Here is a 19,908-nt window from a genome sequence, read left to right as displayed (position 1 = left end):
AGTCTGACACGTTGTATTCAAAACACTAGTCAGATCCTTCCACTTCACAGCCTGACCATGGTACCTATCCCTGAGCATTGTAGCCTGTGAAATGTTTGTCTTCTCTTTCAGTCGCCACTTCCACAATGCATATTTATTCTTCTAGGCTGCACCAAGTTCCAATTTCTGCATAGTACTTTTTGTTTTCTTTCATTCACTTGGCCCTTAGCAATATGTCTAATTAGTTATTGTTTCTCCTATGTGTACCTTGATGCATGAAATTTATAGCAAACCAGCCTGGGCAACCTGGTGAAACCTCCTCTCTTCAAATACGAAAAGAATTAGCCAGGTGCAGTGGTGTGCCCCTAAAGTACCAGCTACTGGGAGGCAGAGGTGGGAGGAGTGCTTGAGCCAAGAGGTTGAGGCTGCATATATATCTATATTATATATATATATATAAATTATATATAAATATGTATAAAGTATATATATAAATATATATAATATATATGAGAGATGTCATAGCAAACAAAAAAATTAAAATGCCAAATATGGTAAATACATACAGGAAAAAGAGTACAGTTGAAAGAATAAGAAATAGGTGAGTCGTTTGTATTTCCAGACTCAGAGAGGTATACATTTGTCTGGCAACTTTGATAAGTTATTTGATTTCAGTTAACTCACCTTTGGTTGTTTTTTTGTTGTTGTTGTTGTTTGTTTGTTTGTTTGTTTTGCCATAAAAGAGAATTGCAGAGAGACTGACTTAGTCACCAGATTTTTTACATCAACCTTACAAGTCATCAGTATTAACCTACCATCTTCATTCCTGAGAAGCTGTACCACCACTAGACAAAGGGAAGCCTTTATATTTTTACTTCTCCTGCTCCTTTTGCCCTTTTTATGGTGAATAAATTCATCACATCTCTCTTGTCACTTTCTTTATACTTTTTAATGTCACCATATATTCTGTTTTGGTAACTTTAAAATGGTAATGAATCGACAAATCATGCTAAATATTTTCTCCTTAAATGAGAATTAAAGATACTCAAGCTAAGAGAATTAATACTCAAGATTTGCACATTATTGATTGAGTAAATTAATCCAACCATTGAAAACATTATTTTAAGTTAAAAGGACATTTATTCTCTTAGTTCCTCAAGTATTTGATTTAAAGCTTAGTGTGATGGAACCCCATTGTTACAGGAAAATATTCCAGTCTTTCCACAAACATTTTTGAGCACCGGTTATGTGCTCAAACCACATAGCAAGAGATTGGATTATTTTGTAGCACCTAATCATCTTTCTTGAAGATGAAATGGAAATTCCTACTGCACAATCCTCATGGTTTTTTCAACAGTTGAGTAGGTTTGAAGAACCATATTTTGTCTTGTATAGGAGAATAAGGTTCAAAATAATGGGTATCTTAACCTTAATCCAAGCAAAATGTCAGTTAGATATAATCATCTCTTGTATCTTGCCTGCTCTAGTGAACAATTTCTGTAATAAATTTCACAGTTCAAGGATTAAGCCTTAGAAATGATTCATTATGAAAAGAGTGAGTACAAAATACACTAGCCTTTTGGAGGAGGTAGGAGAAAGACTGCGCAGATGGGGCTTGTAGAGGGGGCGGTGTGGACGTTGTAACACAGATCTAGTTCTGAAAAGATGCCCTGAAAGAGAAGTTTAGTAATATACTACCATGGTGATTTGCTATCTCCTTAATAATTGCTTCCCACATTCAGCAGGCTAGCCTGCTGCAGAAATTCATTATTGCTCAATTGAAGTATTCATCTGATTTGTAAAGGAAACCCAGCAGGACCATTCTAACAGGAAGAATGAGAAGCAGGAACGATGGTCATCTGTGAAAAACATTACTTGTACCAGAGTATTAAACATTGTTTATAAAATCAGAAGAAAATTTTTCCTCAAGGTACCAATGACTAACCTAGAAATATTTGGAGATCCCTTCTGCATGAGAATAAATCTGCCATCCCACCTGTCATGAACCTTCATAGCCATGCATATCAATCATACCTCAAACTCATGAGCTTCTCCTTTTTCTTCTTCCAGCTGTTATTCTTAAAGTTTATCTTAACAGTCATTCAAGGTTATGTAATACTTCACTATTTTTCTTGCTTTCATAGCCAGTTCCTCAAGAGAGATATAAATATTTAACAACTGGCTTTCTGGGGGAAAAGTGCCTGAATTTAGAGAGCTTGCCAAATTCTGGGGTGTGAATATTCCCTCAGTGGCCCAATTTCAAGCTACCTACATGATGTCACTGATCATGGGATTGGAAAGGGATGAACACAACCAGCTCTGTGAGCCAGCTCCACCACACAATTGGTTGTGGGCCTGCTATTCCCATCTTTCTACACTTGTATACTTCAGTAGTGGCTTCAGAATTTTTACATAAAGGCGAATTTCAGGATCAACTCAGTTGGAAGGGGTGGCTTCATAGGAAGTACACTGCTTTTATAGGACTATACATTTATTTGAAGTGAGTTGTGGGGGGATTTGGGAGGGGTAGCAGAGGTGCCCTGCCTGTGCCCTTTGCCTACCCTTGGCATAGCCACTCACAAACATCTTCTAGTCTAGCCTTGTTCCCTGTGCTTGAACCATCTTTGCAATCTCTCCAACATTCTCCTAATCACTCTGGTTTGAAATCTTAGGATCATCCCTGATTCTTTTTCTAGCCTTGCTTCCTACATGCCACCAGTCATTAAATGCTGCCAATGCCACTTCTGTAATAATTTCCATATCTCTTTTCTCTTTGTATTCTTACTAACAACATTGATGGATTCTTTCCTATCTCTTGTATGGAAACAGCCTCATAGTTGATCACTCTACCTGTGGACTTTCCCCTGCTAATCAGAGCAACTTTAAAACTACTTCTTTTTTAAGTTTTCTAATTGTTTCACTGGTCTGTTGGAAAACCTCTAGTAACTTCCTATTGCCCACCACAAAAGCTCAAACTTGTTGAGGCTCTTAAGGCTTTCCAGTTTTACTCAATCTGTTTGTTGTCTCCCAGTAATAGCCACTTTTGTGTAACTACATCCCGGTCTTATGGTTTTACAAATATCACGCAATCTGATAAGTCAGGCACATCTAGGTGTGTACTAGATGATAAATGTTTCTGATGATACCTCTGCTTATGGATATACTATGCTGAAGCTTTCAGGACAACCCACCCTTTCCTGAATAAGTGGAATATTCCCCCAACATATGCACCTTTCTTTGTGTAGGTTTCTCTGATGTCCTCCCTCCTGTACAGTTGAAATCTTCCCTATCATTTAAAGTCCAACTCAAATGCATGTAGCACTTATAGACATTAATAACAAAAGAAGAGATAATAGATCCTAAATTCAGAAGTAAAAGAGACTGTGGCATCTATATGGCTTACACCAGAAGCCAGAGATGGACTGGGGCCCAGACAGGAAAGAATGTTAAGGACCAATGAGGAGCAGTGATAAGCAGCTCCTAGAAAAGGCATTTTAATGCTGTTGAACCAGAGGCATCATGTGCCTCCATGTCAGGGTGACAGTGAACCTTCTAAAGCTGGTTAGTACTATCAAGCAGCAACATATAAGGGTACCTCAACGAGGCAGATCTAATCCCAGATTTCTTCCCAGATATGTAGTGCAGCCTAATTATATACTTCATACCCGTGTGTAGAACTGGTTTAAACAAAGTCAGAACTGGTGTAATATTGGAAAATCCAGAGAGTGCATTGATATAAAACAAGATTCAAAAGTGCAATTGCAGAGAGGAACACCCTTCTCAATTTTGCACCATGAATATTCTTAGCGGTGGTTAACTCGGAAGTTTTAACAAGGATTATAAAATGGGAAACCTCTTGGCTATGGGGTTCGACTTGGTAGGAGTCTTGTTTTCCCAGTTTTACCCTTCTTTTACATTTTGCTACATTTTACACAGTTGAAATAAGACTATGTTTCCAGAGTTTTTCAAATACAAAAGAATAGTTTTAAAAATCACCCATAACCCCACCCTATGGTAACCAACTGACACTTAGTCTACTTCCTTCTAATTTTTTTTACATATATATTTTCTCTACATGTTATGTTAGATATAAATTTATTGCAGCCTATAGCATCACAATTAATTGATATAATTATCAAAAATTAGTAAAAATTAAGAACTATAAAAATGACACATATATTCCTAAGGTTTTTCTTTCAACTTAAAACACTGGAATTTGTATCATTCACTAAGGATTTAGTGAGTTTATATCATTCACTAATCATTTATAAGGCCAGATGTCTTCTTTGAGAATGGATCCATTGATTGGAGTTTTGGATCATCTTTCTTACAGAAACTCACTATGGAACCTCAATATTTTTCTGCTTCCATTTTGTTATAATAGGGAGACGCAGTCGTAATTAAGAATAAGAATGTTAGGTGTTTACAACGATTTTCCTATCTTTTACAGCTGTCTCACTCACCCTTAATTCAATAGCAACTTGGTTTTAGCAACCCACCTTTGTCATGTTTTCCCAAACCATTCAACTTCATTTCAAAGGAACAAGAACACTTTTTGAACTCATGCTTCATCCTTTTTATATAATTGTAGTCAAATTATGTGGTGAAAAGAACAAGAGTAAGTGGCATGCATAAGTTTATGAAGAGCCACTTACTCTTGGTCTCATGCAATATCAGTGACAGGTACTGGGCAGGCCTGCCAGAGAGAGGCCCACCAGCTGCTAGGATTCCTTGAGTCATGGCATCCTCAGGAAGTCCCACTTTGGGAACAGAAAATTTGTCTGTCCGTTAGGGGCAGGTTATTGAGCAAGTTCCTTCTGTATAACCCTACAATGAACTTCATTGTTCATAAGCCCTAACCAGTTATTTTGTTTGCTATCTTAAATTCAATTCCAAGGGATAGAATTACTGGCTCAAAGGGTATAGATATTTGTAATGTTCTTAATCAGTTGGTTAATTTATGTTCCTATAAGCAGTACTGAGAATACTGTACCCCATCCTTACAACAACTGAACATTATTCTCAATCTTTGACATTAAATACACAAAAATATAGCGCTTTGTGTTAATTTACCTGAGTATGGTATTACATAATGTGGTGGAGCTCACCCCTGCATGCCTTTCAACTTCTCCTAAGAAGCAGTTTAAAAATTGTCATATCTTATCATTTTAGTTACAAACTATATTACATTGTTACAAAGTAAGTAATGAAAAACAGCATATTGATTCTGTTATAAAATATTGGCAAATAAATTATATTAGGCCTATGCCAACATAAAAAGGAGGAGCAAGGGAAGAAAGGAAAAAAGGAAGGAAGGAAGGGTGGAAGGAAGGAAGGGTGAAAGGAGGGAAGAAACGTCCAATAATTCCAGTGGTATAGTATAATAAATAAGCATCTGCTGAAATTTTTTGGAAGGGAAACAATATTTTAATGTTTAGCTTTGTTCTAAAGCATAGTAGTCCGCAAGGTCAACATATGTTCCTAGCCACTATTACCCTAATGAACTCATCACAAAGTTTTAAATGTTCCAGAAAACATCCAAGGAGCAAATATAGTTATAAGTATTCCCTAGGTTAGAAAGACAAATTTGAAAGAATATTCTTTAATTTTGGGTATTTTTCTGTAAATGTATTTATTATTACATTTTTTCCAAAGTATTTTAAACAAAAAGGGGTATTGTAATCAGTTGCTTACAAGTCCCCAAATAAGATGTACCCTGTCTACAAACAGAATTAGAAATTTCCTGTCTCCATAGCAGATGACTTTAGAGGAATAGAATTTATTATTTAAATTAGCCCCTCAAAACACTGATATATATCCCTTTACATTAAAACCATATCTTAAGTGAAAATTGAGAATAGTATAAGAATAATTATGGTGGCAGTATTGCTTAGCATTTGAACTATAATTATCCCCAAAACACCCAGGATGTATGATTACCTCACCTATATATGTCCTTAGAGAAAAATCCATCTTTGAGTGCAATTAGTAAAAGCTAACTGAAAACCATAAAAACTGTAGCATACTACAAATGCAGGCTAAAACACAAAAGGCAGTATTTATTAATTTAACAAATGTTTGCTGAGAGCTTATTATGGGCTGTTCCCTGATCTAGGCACTTAGGGTATCAATGAGCAAAAAAAGACAAAATCTTGCCCCCTTGAAGCTTGCATTCCAGCAGGGGAAGACATTTCATATATAATACTCACAATAAATGGGTAAATGTTTTGGTATTTTAGGTGATTAATGTTACGGAAAAAAATAGTAATTTCAGCTGGGCTTCAGAAGTGGCAGAGAGTGGAAGTCAATGGACTTGCAGTTTAACAATAGCTTAGTCTGCAGGAACCTCTTTGCAAATGGACATGTGAGCAAAGCCCTGCATGATCCCTCCACCTTGTATCTCTAATCTTGCCCCTTATTCTGTCCTCACCTGCTTGGCTCCAGCTGCCATTCTGAACTCCTCACTCTTCCCCATGAGCTCCTACATAAGACCTTTGCACTAGCTGCACCCTCTGCCTAGAACTCTCTTCCCCAAGTATGCAGGGAAGAGAAGGCAGCCAAAAAAGAACCAAGTATAAGGCTTAGTTTGTTTGTGTTGTTATAAAGGAATACCTGAGGCTAGGTAATTTATTAAGAAAAGAGGTTTATTTCACTCACAGTTCTGCAGGTTGTACAAAAAGCCTGGGACCAGTATCTGCTTCTGGGGAAGGCTTCAGGCTGCTTCCACTCATGGTAGAAGGCAAAAGGGAGCCAGTGTGTGCAGAGATCAAACGGGGAGAGAGGAAGCAAGAGACGGGCAGTAGGTGCCAGGCTCTTTTTATCTATCAGCTCTCATGGGAACTAATAGAGAACTCATTCATCTGCAAGGGAAGACATTATTCACAAGGAATCCACCCCCATGACCTAAACACATCTCACTAGGCCCCACCTCCAACACTGGGGATTAAATTTCAACATGAGTTTTGGAAAGACAAACATTGAAACTATAGAAGAGGCAGTATGTGCAAAGCGTCCTGAGGTTGGTAAAACAAACTGATATAGAAGAAGACAAATGGAACAATTGCTACTGTTTGGTGTTATCAGAAAAGATCTTGGGGCGAAATTACCTTTCAAAAGCGCTTTTGAAATGTACCCCTTTTGTCTATATTTTCTTTTATCCCCATACATCATGAGTTCATGTTTATTTCCCATTCTGTACTCTTGGAGACACTTAAGAACATGAGTTTGGGAGTCAGACTTGGTTTTGAATTTCAACTCTGCTACTTAGTAAATGTGCATCTTTGATGAGCTGAAATTCTCTGGGCCTCAGTTTCCTCATCTGTAAAATGAAGACCATAATCCTTCTTTGAAGCTTATTTTCAGATACATAAATAACACACGGAGTCTGACAAATGACAATAATGCTGCAGGACTTTTCCTTAGTTCAGCTAAAGATGGGGTACTTTGTCCTACAGCCACAAAAATTCAGGCGCACAGGCAACTTGAATGGTTAGTAAGACCGGGTTTTATTGAGTCAAAAGGAAGAAGGGGAAACAGGGACACTCCAAAGGCCTGAGTCCCTGCTACAGTGCTTCCTGCCTGGCCGTTTGAATCCCAGGTTTCACACAGGAAGAGGAGGGGCCAGGCTCCTCCCTGCAGCAAATGGTGCAGACTTCCTGGGGCTCCACCCCAGTGCACATTCCCGCCAGTGCACAGGCTGGTTGGAGATTCTCCAAGGACCCCCCTCCCACCTGGCTATCTCAATAAGAAAACATACCAATTAGAAAATGAAATGGATCAGATAGTGAAGGGCATTTTTTTTTAACTGTGCCAAAATGTATACATCTTATTTTGTAGGTGAATGGGGAACGATTAAAATTTTTTATGCACAGAGAAGTGGCATATTTGTTTGTTTTACAAAGGTAACATTAGCAGCAAGTGGCGGGTGTTTAGCATTGACTAAATGAGACCAGTTAGTATAATATTGCGCTTTCATGAGACATGATAAATTCAGTTAAGCCCAGTACTGACAGAAGACGTGGATTTGATAACTGGCAATTAAAATATGTTTTCTAAATTTTGTATGTTGACATTTAGTCAATTCCCAAAATATAGACTAGAGAAATAAAAATAAATGCATTTTCTTCTTAATCACTTTTATTGATGTTTTGACTTAATTTCGTAGTTGTTTGTCTTAGGTCATCTTTGGATTTATTGTTTGAGGAATGTATGATTTGAAAACCAACTGCTAGAGCTACCAGGAATAGGAAAGTAGGCGGATGGCGGAGGGTGGGCAGGGCAGAGAAATCAACTAATAAACAGGAGTCAGAAAGTCTGGGAAAAGTAACTTAAGTAAACTTTTATTTTGTGGCCTAACAGACATTACTTTAAAAAGCATTTCTCAGCTGTTGACTTTGAAAACTACTCACATTGCCCAGCTTGGAGCTTTTAGATAGTCAAGATGGATAAGAAAATTATGGTTTCCTTAGTCGCATGGCCAGGCTGACCTCCCCGCACAGCAAAGAGCAGATGCAAAGGGTGTTGAAGCGTAGACCAGCACGAATCCATCATCACTGACAGAAACGTCAGCGTGCATGCTTGCTCGGTTTTGCCTAGGTGAGGAGCACCAGGCCTTAAATTTTTTTTATTATTTTTGAGCAGGTAATAAGTTCATATAGTTTAAAATTCCAAAAATACAAAAGGATATTAAGCGAAAAATGTTCCATCCATTCTGTCCCCCAAGCACCATTTTCCTTCTCTGATAGCAATTTTTTATTTATCCTTGCAGCAATATTTTATAGGTCTACAAGCAAAGATACTAATTTTTCTCTTCTTAATACAAATGGTAGCATACAACATATGCCAGTATCTTGAAATTTTATTATTATTATTGGATTTTTGTTTTGTTTTAGTTGCTGTTTTACTTAAAAATGTATTTTGGAGATTATTCCATATCAATTCTTTTTTTTTTTTTTTTTTTTTTTTTTTTTTTTTTTTTTTTTTTGAGACTGGGTCTCACTCCATCATCTAGGCTGGAGTGCAGTGGCAGCATCTCAACTCACTGCAACCTCTGCCTCCCAGGCTCAAACAGTTCCACCACCTCAGCCTCCTAACCAAGTAGCTGGGACCACAGGCGCGTGCCACCATGCCAGGCTAATTTGTGTGTGTGTGTGTATTTTTAGTAGAGACGGGGTTTCACCATGTTGCCCAGGCTGGTCTTGAACTCCTAAGCTCAGGCTATCCACCCCCCTACAGCCTCCCAAAGTCCTAGAATTACAGCTGGAGCCACCTCACCCAGCCCCATATCAATTCTTAAAGAGCTTCCTCATTATTGAGTATGGCTGCTTAGTATTCATTTCATCAAAATAGCATAATTTTTATAACTAACTTCTTATTAATGGATATTTAAATTGCTTCTAATCTGTTGTTATTTCATGTAGTGAAAAACCTTGTGCATATATCAATTAGCACATTTATTTAGTTTACTTACAACATTAGTACCTGAGGTGGAATTGCAGAGTCAGTGTGTATACGACCTGGCATTTTTGATAAACATTGCCAAATTGTTCTTTATAGGAGTTGTACTAACTTGCATTCTCACAGGTAGAGTATGAGAAGTGCTCTCTTTGACTTGAGAGCCGAAAACTATATCATTAAGTCATATCCAGCTGGAATAAGTTATCTTACATCAACTCACAGGCATTCATTCTAAGGAGATTTCTGTCTATCAAAGGTAAATATGCTCACCTCCTGGATCAGTGGTTCTTTCAATCAGGGACAATTACGTCCTCCCAGAAATGTCTGGAGACATTTTTGATTGTCACAGCTGGAAGTGGGGGCACTACTGGGATCTAGGGAGCGGAGGCCAGGATTGCGCTGCTAAACATCCTACAGTGCATAGGACAATCCTCCTTTCTTCCCTTCCCCACTACAAGCTATCTGGTCCAAAATGTCGATAGTTCCAGGGTGAGAAACTCTACCCTAGATTAACATCTAGCTCCTCTTGATCATATTAAATACGTCTTACAAAGCTTAGGATTCTCCACTCTAATTTAAGATCTGTGCTGAATAAAATGACAAATCCTCTGTACTTCTATAGGACATTGGGGGGCGGGGGTTGTGTTTTGTTTCTTTTACAACACTTTAATTCTGTTTAATGCAGGAAGTGTGAGCTCCTCAGAGACATAAGTGTGTCTTATTTATATTTGTATACTGAATATCTGGCACAAAAAGGCAGTTAGCTTATTAAATAAATGAATGGATGTCAACAGTATTTTGTAATTGTCTTTGTGTGATTTAAGGGATTATTTTATCTTTAATCAAAGACCATTCTTTTTCATCCTTACTTGATTCACCTTTCTCTTATTTCAAATGTTCACTTTTCTTTAGACTTACTTACATAGGGGCAACTTTTTCTAGCCTATAGAATCTATACAGGAAATGTCAATTGAATTAATGTCAATTGGCCTTTTCTCTGATTTGAACATCTACAAAGCAGTTTATTACCACTGCATTAAGCCACTTAATTATATACACTCTTGCTCACTTATAGCTTCTTATTGAATTTGTCTTGTCTCCTCAAAAGGATTGATATTTCCTTAAGGGCAAAAAGCAAAACCTTTATGTACTCGCGATGCCTAACTTAATGTTTTACAGACTGTAAAGCAAGAGAGTGACGGGTTCTTTCCTTCTCTTCCTCGCTTTTTTAATCACAACTGTCAGATCAAACCTGAAGATTGTGGCCCCAGCAAAGAAGCTATTCATTCATTCTCAAGAGCAGAGCACCCCACATTCTCTCAGGCAGCCTGGTTCTCCTTGCAAACAGCAAATGGGGAGCACAGAGCAGGTATAGACCATAAGACCCTGAGGAATTTGCCTATTCCTGGGTTTCTCTGTGTTCTCTAAGAGCAGAAGAGCCCCCAAGGCACCATCTCAGTGAACAGCTCCCTTTCCCTGTGGATTCCTCACTGTATAAATATTGCCACCAGACATTTTTCCATCCTCCAATGTGATTGAAGACCCAAGTAGGGCCAGGCGTGGTGGCTTACGCCTGTAATCCCAGCACTTTGGGAGACTGAAGCCGGTGGATCACCTGAGGTCGGGAGTTCGAGACCAGCCTGGCCAACATGGCGAAAACCCTTCTCTGTTAAAAATACAAAAAAATTAGCCAGGTGTGGTGGCACACGTCTGTAATCCCAGCTGCTCAGGAGGCTGAGGCAAGAGAACTGCTTGAACTTGGTGGTGTCTGACTTGGTGGTGTCTGATGTGAGCTAAAAGCAGAAATTACCAATAAGCTCTCAGCCTATTATGGCATAGCAGGGATCTCCCACTTAGGTGTCCACCTCTGCATTTGGAAGATGCCTTTGCCAAAAGGCAAGCAAGTGGAGTGGAAGACTTGTTTTGATGTGAACCTGGAACAGTTGGGGGTGGTAGAGGGGGGCAGTGTGGCAGCCAGGGAAAAAGGCAGCAAGATCAGTAAGGTCAAGAATGCAGCAAGGACAAGAATACTTCTTTGTAAGGCTGAGTGGCACTTTACTGGTGCTAAATATATCCTGCAGAAAATTGGGATGCAGAGCAGCTTTGATCATATCTAACACAGGATTTTAAAATGCAAATGCAAAAACATGCAAATGGAGGCTGCCTAGTTTACTTCTATTAGCGTGTTGTTTAACCACCACTTAGCCCTGAGATCCTGTTGCATTCTCTTTGCAATTAAAATAAGCTTGCAATTGAAGTCCTTCAAAGCTGAGTTGCAAAAGAAGAAAATATTCAGATTTGAATATTTGTCAGGCAAACCAAGTAGATGATAAGATCCAGCTTGATTAGAGAAGGAAAGAATAACAAACCTAAATGTTTTAATCACCTCTTCTGGAGAAGAGTTCAAGTTTTTTAAAAAATATTTTTGTTGAAAACGGACCAAAAAAGTCTATTCCTCCCACCTGAATGAAAAAGAATAAAGCTTATTGTGTGTTAATTTTCAAGTTAGCTAAATGTTACTTCTTCAAGTGGTAGTCTTTAGATTGGGATTTAGGGGAACATATAGTAAACTTATTTAAATGTTGGACCATGTAAGATGGACTCTCTGTAAAATATATTTCATAATTCCTGCCTCCATAGGTAAATTATGCCAAAATACTAATTTTTAAGAATAATAACTCACGATTGTTTATTATATTCTAAGCAGCATGCTAAGTGTTTAACCTATTTCATTTGAGCTCATAACAAGTCTTTGAAGCAGGTCCATTTTATTTTGTGACATTTTCCAATGCCATAGAGAAAAGGATACTAATGTGCAGCCGTGGAAAGGCTGCCAGTGACAGGGCTCAGAACACACTACCCCGACGTAGGGCGCCTTGGCATAGTGACTATTTTAAGCTGAAGGAATTTGAGAAATGGCAAGTACAGGAAGGACTCTTACGCCTCTTTCTCTCCAAAGCAGGTCATACGACCCTCATGTGAGGGGTGCCCTCCCCATACCCAGAGGGAATCCAAGTGGAGTCAGAGGAACAGGCCTTGCTAAGTTTCCTGCAGTTTACTACTCTTAGCTCCTGCCCATTTGTCTTATCACATTTTTCCATGATTTTCCACTCTTCATCAACCCTACTATAAAAATGCTCAGGTTTGGCCAGGCACAGTGGCTCCTGCCTGTAATCCCAGCACTTTGGGAGGTCGAGGGAGTGGATCACGAGGTCAGGAGATGGAGACCATCCTGGCTAACATGATGAAACCCCATCTCTACTAAAAATACAAAAATTAGCTGGGTGTTGTGGCGCATGCCTTTAATCCTAGCTACTCGGGAGACTGAGGCACGAGAATTGCTTGAACCCAGGAGGTGGAGGTTGCAGGTTGGCACCACTGTGCTCTACCCTGGTGACAGAGCAAGACTCTGTCTCAAAAAAAAAAATGCTCAGGCTTAACCATTTCTACAAGTCTTCATTTCCTTATGAAGGCTTCTATGTCACATAAAGCTTATGTTAAATACAGTTATATGCTTTTCTTTTGATACTCTGGCGTTTGTCTGGAAATTCTTTTTCCTACTACCTTCCTAGGTTCTCAGGGCTCCAGCCAGAGAACCTAGAAAGGTAAGAGGAAAAAGAATTTTCCCTCCCCTAAAACACCGAGCGTAAACCTTCTAAAATGATCTGCAAATATGTGTGTGTACACGTACATGCATGTGATTCTAGAGGGTTCATGGTTTTCATCAACTTCTCAGAAGAGTCTATGGCTCTTAAAATGTCCAAACTGGATTAATCATTATGAAGATTTCTGTATTGGATTTCTGTATTGCCCAATTGACCTTTATTAGCTTCGGTTAGTAATAGGGTTTAAAGGAATGTTCCTATACCACTATGCTTTTTGAGTTTTCTGTTACTGTTCTTATTGTCTGATGATGCTGCTTGTCCAAGTCATTGAGTTTGCCTCCACAAAAAATAAAAATAAAAAGAGGTCTCTCTTCCCTGTGTAAAACTGGTTAACAATGTGGACTCAGGAGCCAGATGGTCTGGATTTAAATTCGGTCTGCACAACTCACTAGTGGTGTGACCTTGCCTCAGATTCCAGATCTGCAAAGCAGGGCACATAGTAAGACCATCCTTATAGAGCTGTTCTAAGGAGTAAATGAGTTCACATACAGAACAGTGTCTGCAATAGAGAAAGCAAGAAATAAGTGCTTGCTGTCCCATGATTCTAATCTGTTGTGAATTTAGAAGCCATCTGTTCAAATTGTGTTTGACAAAAGAGGGGGAATATTTAGGGTCATCGTGCTTCTTAAAGCCCTTTTTTTTTAACCTCTTGGTTTTTATCCAGTCTTGCTTACAGTGGAATTCAGTAAGATAACAGGCCATGCACTCGTTTTTCTAGAACAATGTTGAAAAGACAAACTGGATGGGGAGAAGGGATGCAGCTTGTTTCTCATGAGCCTTTTATTAAAGTAACCATTATAATTGAAAGTCCACATGACACTGTTAGTAGCACTAAGCAAAGCAGTCTTCCTTTGTCTTCAGCCATTTTGACTTGCTTTAGCCATAGTCTGAAGGGACAAAACAATTTTTCAGCTAATGTCTTCAAAAAGTGCATTTTAGGCAGCTGTTAGTGCCCCGGTATGATGTTTTTAAAGAAAGAAGAAGGGACTGCTCTTCCCAGCCTGTGGCTGTTTCCTGGGATTGAATCACTTCTCCTTCAAACTCTGCACTGGCAGAATCTGCTGGGTTCAGAATGCAAATAATCCAGGCAAAAGTTCCCAATTAAAGGGAGCAATTAGATCAGATTGAATAGGATGCCAGATGATGTTTTTTCTTTACTCTTTTCTTGAGGATTAGTAATCTCTTACTTTTTGCCTTGCTGTTCTCTGAGGGTCTTTGCAGGAGCTATCTGATTACTAAAAACAGCTGTCAGATGGCTGGAAAGAAAGGTGCTCACTGAGGTCCCTGTAACTCTTATTTAATATCACTAAAGAGGCATGATGACATCCTGGAGCCCTTGTTCTAGCAGTGCAGTGGTTCCAAAGTGGGCTAAGGTAATTGCTGCCCACAGGATTATCACTATGACCTGCACTACATCAGCCTCCTGTCGGTCCTGGGCCACCACACCTCTCCCCATCCGTTCTGCTTAATGCTCTTCACATCAGCGTGGCGTTGGGGGAAGTCACAAAGGGCTGAGATTCCCTGCTGCCTCTCTTATTAAGTGCAGGTGTCTGTTATGAAAATAGGCAGCGTGGCATAGTAGTGGAACTCACTATTTTCAGAATGGTCAGTTGCAGTGTCAGCTTTCAACAAGCTGGTTGGACTTTTCCTAAGGTGACCAGTTATGAATGTCACTGTAGTGGATGTTAATGCCATCTAGGCTGCCCCTGGATTGCAAATCACTTGCAAATAGAAGGTTCCCTCTCCTCTAGGGAGATATATATAGATATATAGATATCTATAAAAATTTTAAAATTTTTTCTTTCTTTCCATTTTCTTCTCATGGTTACAGTTAATAAGGAAGCAGCATAGGAAGGGTCCAGGCATTCGCATCCATTAGAATTCAGTTCAACAGGAATTACAGGTATTCCATCTTGAGTGGGTTACTTAGCCTCTGGGCCTCAGTTTCCCTCCCTGTAAAAGGTGGATAATGTTTACCACCTTTGCTGTATTACCAGAACAAGGCTTTAAGTCTCTGCTCACGATTTTAAGGATAGGTGCCAAAAGAGTCTGCTGTCAAGGATACGGTTCCCATTAAACTTAAAGATAAACTCAGAGGTACCATTAGCTTCTGTGTGATTTCTGCTCAATTCAGGAAGAATTTATAATGTTACAGAGAGTCTTTTAAGAAAACCTTTATTTGCTGAGCCCTCTTCTCAACCGGGTCTTGACCTTAGGCATCTGTGTTCATCTTTTGCAGAGTCCAGTTTTAGCAAGAACCTTGCTAAGCCAGCTTAGAGAGAATTCACCATCCCTGACATCTGATCACTTTGGTCAACCATGCTTTCAGCAAGAATTTGTTAAGTGGTTTAGCAAAAATCCCCCTTCGCTTGATGTCTCCTCTTAGTAATTTTACATCCACTGACACACCTGTCCCCGACCACAACCCTCTTCTTGGCTAAATATCTCTACTTGTTCTTGTTGTATTTGAATTTGAGCCCCATCTCTCTACTTTATTGCAATATTCTTGATACCCATCACAAAAGTCCTGAATAAAGTCTTCTTACCATTTTAACAAGTGTCAGAATAACTTTTACTTTAACACAGATAAAAGCTTAAATACCAAGGTTTCTAAAAGAGGCTAACACTTTTATGGTGCTTAATATGTGCCAAGATGCTGTTTGTTCTAAAGGCCAAATCTATTCCTCATGACAACCCAATGAGGCTGTACTATTATTATCCTCAGTTTATAGATTAAACTGGGGCCCTGAGAGGTTGAGTTACTTGCCCAAGCACACAGAGCTAAAGCTAGGTGGTGGAACTGATATTCTAATCCAAGGAATCTGCCCCGGAGTCCATGTTCTTAAACACAATGTCAGACTGCCCTCAGAGACCTGCAAATTAGAGTTGGAAGTCTACTGTCAGTACTCTTAGAGCAAGGTCTTCAAACCCAGCTGCACACACAACCCCAGGTAAGTAATGTTAACAAGTGTAGCAGGACTCCTGGTCACTTGGAGAGTCCACGCCCGTCAAGGGGGACAGTTCTTCTCAGCGCCACCTAGTGGTTGCCATGTGGAAATGCAAACCTTAACAATAAATAGAGGCAAGGGAGAATTCTGGATTTTTATGAAAGATCTCTTCAATTCAAAAGAAAAAGAAGGAAAAGAAAGGGAAAGAAAAAGGGAAAGAGTTCCATCATTGTGGAAAACATTGTGGAGATTCCTCAAAGACCTAAAAACAGAACTACCATTCAACCCAGCAATTCCATTATGGTGTATATTCCAAAGGATTATAAATCGTTCTGTCATAAAGACACATGCACGCATATGTTCATTGCAGCACTATTCACAATAGCGAAGACATGGAATCAACCTAAATGCCCAACAATGATAGACTGGATAAAGAAAATGTGATACGTATACACCATGGAATACTATGCAGCCATAAAAAAAAGAATGAGATCATGTCTTTTGCAGAAACATGGATGGAGCTGGAGGCCATTATCCTTAGCAAACTAATGCAGCAACAGAAAATCAAATACTTCACTTTTAAGTGGGAGCTAAATGATGAGAACACATGGACACATACAGGAGAACAACAGACACTAGGGCCTATCAGAGGGTGGAGAGTGGGAGGAGGGAGAGGATCAGAAAAAAACTAACTAATGGGTACTAGGCTTAATAACTGGGTGATGAAATAATCTGTTCAGCAAACCCCTGTGACATGAGTGTACCCATGTAACAAACCTACACATTTACCTCTGAACTTGAAAAAAAAGGTTTAAAAAAAGAGAAAGAAGGAAAAAGAAAGGGAAGGGGAAGAGGAAAGGAAGGAGGAAGAGAAAACCATGCAGGACACACACTACACACACACACACACACACACACACACACACACACACACACACACAGATGCAACACACCCTTCTGTAGAAGGGACTCATTAAGTCTGGGGACCACCTGTTTGCACCTCATTTTTAGTGCAAGTTATTAAATCTTACCATAATGGACTCTGGTTGATGATAAAGACACATACTCCCTATTCTAAACCAACAAGTAGTTATACTTTTTAAATGTTCGATTTGTCTGACCTACTGGAGCCCATAGATTTCTGCCAGTCAGTGAGGGAGGGAAGGAGTGTTGGTTCAGAATTTCGGCGAGTCTCTTCTGGGCTCAGGGAGATGCTGTGACAATTCCATTAGCAGACAGATTGGAGAGTAGTATTGATTTGTTATCTATGCATAAATACAGAGATTTCAAGTGCTAGGTCTTAGCCAAGCAATTTGGGCTTTTCTTCTTGATCTTCAATTGATGGACAATTAAACCTCTATTAGCAAAGCAAATGAAATAAAACGCACTTTCAAAGTTAAACTAAAAGTTAGCTATGTGTTGGAAATGGAAGTAAACACAGTGGACTTCTGAGAGTTTTGTGAAGTCATCTTCATCTAAATCTTTTAACTTTCAGTTGCTGAACTTTGAGCTGTTCATGTTTTATAGTCCTCTTTGGCGAATTAGCTTCCTTGGAACCAGCCTTACAACACAGGAGATATTCTGTGTTCCTGGCTTTATGAGACCTTCCAACTTTTCATAGCAGGTGTTCAGTGTTCTTGGTTTTAGTTATCTAAACCTGGATTACAGACACATAAAGTTTAATAAGTAAGATAACACCATTCTCTCACTTCCAAAAGCACTCTTTTACATTATGTTTTTCTTAACATTTCATGCCATGGATCAAATTTTCCTGTAAGTTTGACATTTGGCAGAGCTGTAATAATGGCCATTTTGGAGGGTAACGGATCAATTAACAACTTTTTATGCACAAGACCCTGCACTGTGTCCTGTGGAGTCAACAGAAATGAATCAATAGGCTTCTTTCTTTTCCTTCTGGGGCTTGAAGTGTTTTTGGAAAAATGAGGCATTTATATAAGTAACAATGGTACGAAAACAGTGCATGAAAAGAACAATAAAAGGACACAGACGACCAACCAACCTGTAGGAGTTTTGGTTTTTTTTTTTTTTTTTTTTTTTTGAGAAAAGAGAGACTTCATAACTTGAAGGCTTTAGAGGACTTCAGAAGAAAAATGGGATTTAAGTGGGGCCTTGAAGAATGGGTAGGCTTTTTGAGGATGAGGAGGGCAGCCAGTGGGAGGAAAAGTATAATAAACACAAATGCAAAACAGAGTGAAAGACTGGCTGGGGCAGAGCAAGTGATCTTGCAACAGAATCCTGGGGTAAGGAAGAAATAGAATAGAAACCTACAGAAATGGTTTGAGCAGAAAGCAGTTAAGACCAGGGATGGGAAAATATTCAACCTATTCATATAAAGAATGAAGTTAGAAGGAAGAGCTTGTTTAGAGGAGAAAATGCATTCTATTTATTGTTAGATCTTATGTGATAGTAGATCACCTGGATTACATTGAGCTAAAGGATAAAATTATGTATTTTCAAAATCTAGGTCCAACCGGATTTGATTTTGCCTTATTTTGACACTTTGTAGCCTGAGTGAAGATCATACAGTTTGATGTATTATTCATCATGTGCAAAGAAGTGGAATCCTTGAATTTTGGAGCTGGAAAGATCCTCAGAAATCATTTAATTCATTTTGCCAGTGAGTTAATTTGGGGTTCAGAAAGATTAAGTGACTAGCCTGAAGTAACATGGCTTATTAATGATAAATATTAAAACACAGTCATCCACTAATTTCTGATCCATTGCTTTATCCACATGACCTAGTGTCTAGTTATTCTTTCTAAAAAATGCTTATAGGCCAGGTTCATGGGCTTCCACCTATAATCCTAGCACTTTCAGAGGCTGAGGCAGGAGGATCACTTGAGTCCAGGAGTTCAAGACTACCCTGGGCAACATGGAGAGACTCTGTCTCTACAAAAAAATTAAAAATTAGCTGAGCATGGTGGCATTCACCTGTAGTCCCAGCTACTTGGGAGGCCGAGGTGGGAAGATAGCTTGAGCCTGGGAGGTCGAGGCTGCAGTGAGCCATGACTGCATCCCTGAACTCCAGCCTAGGTGACAGAGCAAGACCATGTCTCAAAAAAAAAAAAAAAGCTTATATATAAACACACACATATAATTTTACATAATCATATGCCCTAAATCATTTCCGATTTTTAAAATTCAGCATTTTCCACCTTTGGGTACTTTCATCTCCCCTCTCTGTCCCCAACTTATCACTCTCCCTCTATTTAACACCTAATATGTCTCATTCCAAATGTTTTTAGAATTTATGTAATCATACACAGACATATCTGTGTGTATGCCTGTTTATGTGCATACATATGCAGTGTTTTAGGTCATTGTTTTACAAAAATGAAAATGTATATGCTGTTTTCTGGACCTTGTTTTTCTCATTCAATCATACCTTGAGGAAATCTCTTCCATGTGAAAACTTATAGCTGAATTATTTACTTTACTGGTTGCATAATACTCTGTAGTAGAATTACGTCATGACTTATCCTACCATTCTGCCTATTTATAAAGACCAGTCTGTTTTTCTTCTACAAATAGTACTTCAGGAAACATCCCCGTATTCATATATGTTGGTGTTTCTATTTCTGTTGATAGAGTTGGTATCATTGAGTCAAGGAAATGTGTATTTATAGTTTTAAAAATTAAACTGCCTCCATAAGAAAGCTGTAGCAATACATATTTATTTGCACCTACAATTAATAAAAATACTTCCTTTTGCTAGGTCTCCCTAGGCCTTACTATTAAAAGTCTATTTTTTTTAAGATTTTGCAGATGCAACTGGTGTGAAGTAAAATTGCATTGTTACTTTATTTGCATTATTTGACTACAAATGAATTTGATCATCT

At 38.8% G+C, this 19,908-nt stretch overlaps 1 protein-coding gene across 1 annotated transcript in view; it reads left to right on the top strand.

Moving 5' to 3' along the window:
* The window catches only part of GPRIN3 (GPRIN family member 3), a 74,989-nt gene that overhangs the window by 36,909 nt on the left and 18,172 nt on the right, over positions 1-19,908 (top strand). The gene's annotated exons all lie outside the window — the stretch shown is intronic.

The sequence above is a fragment of the Gorilla gorilla genome, chromosome 3 (genome assembly GCF_029281585.2).
Source record: "Gorilla gorilla gorilla isolate KB3781 chromosome 3, NHGRI_mGorGor1-v2.1_pri, whole genome shotgun sequence".
Taxonomy (NCBI): domain Eukaryota; kingdom Metazoa; phylum Chordata; class Mammalia; order Primates; family Hominidae; genus Gorilla; species Gorilla gorilla.
Note: the sequence above shows the minus strand (reverse complement) of the source record. Positions and strands in the feature narration are given on the sequence as shown.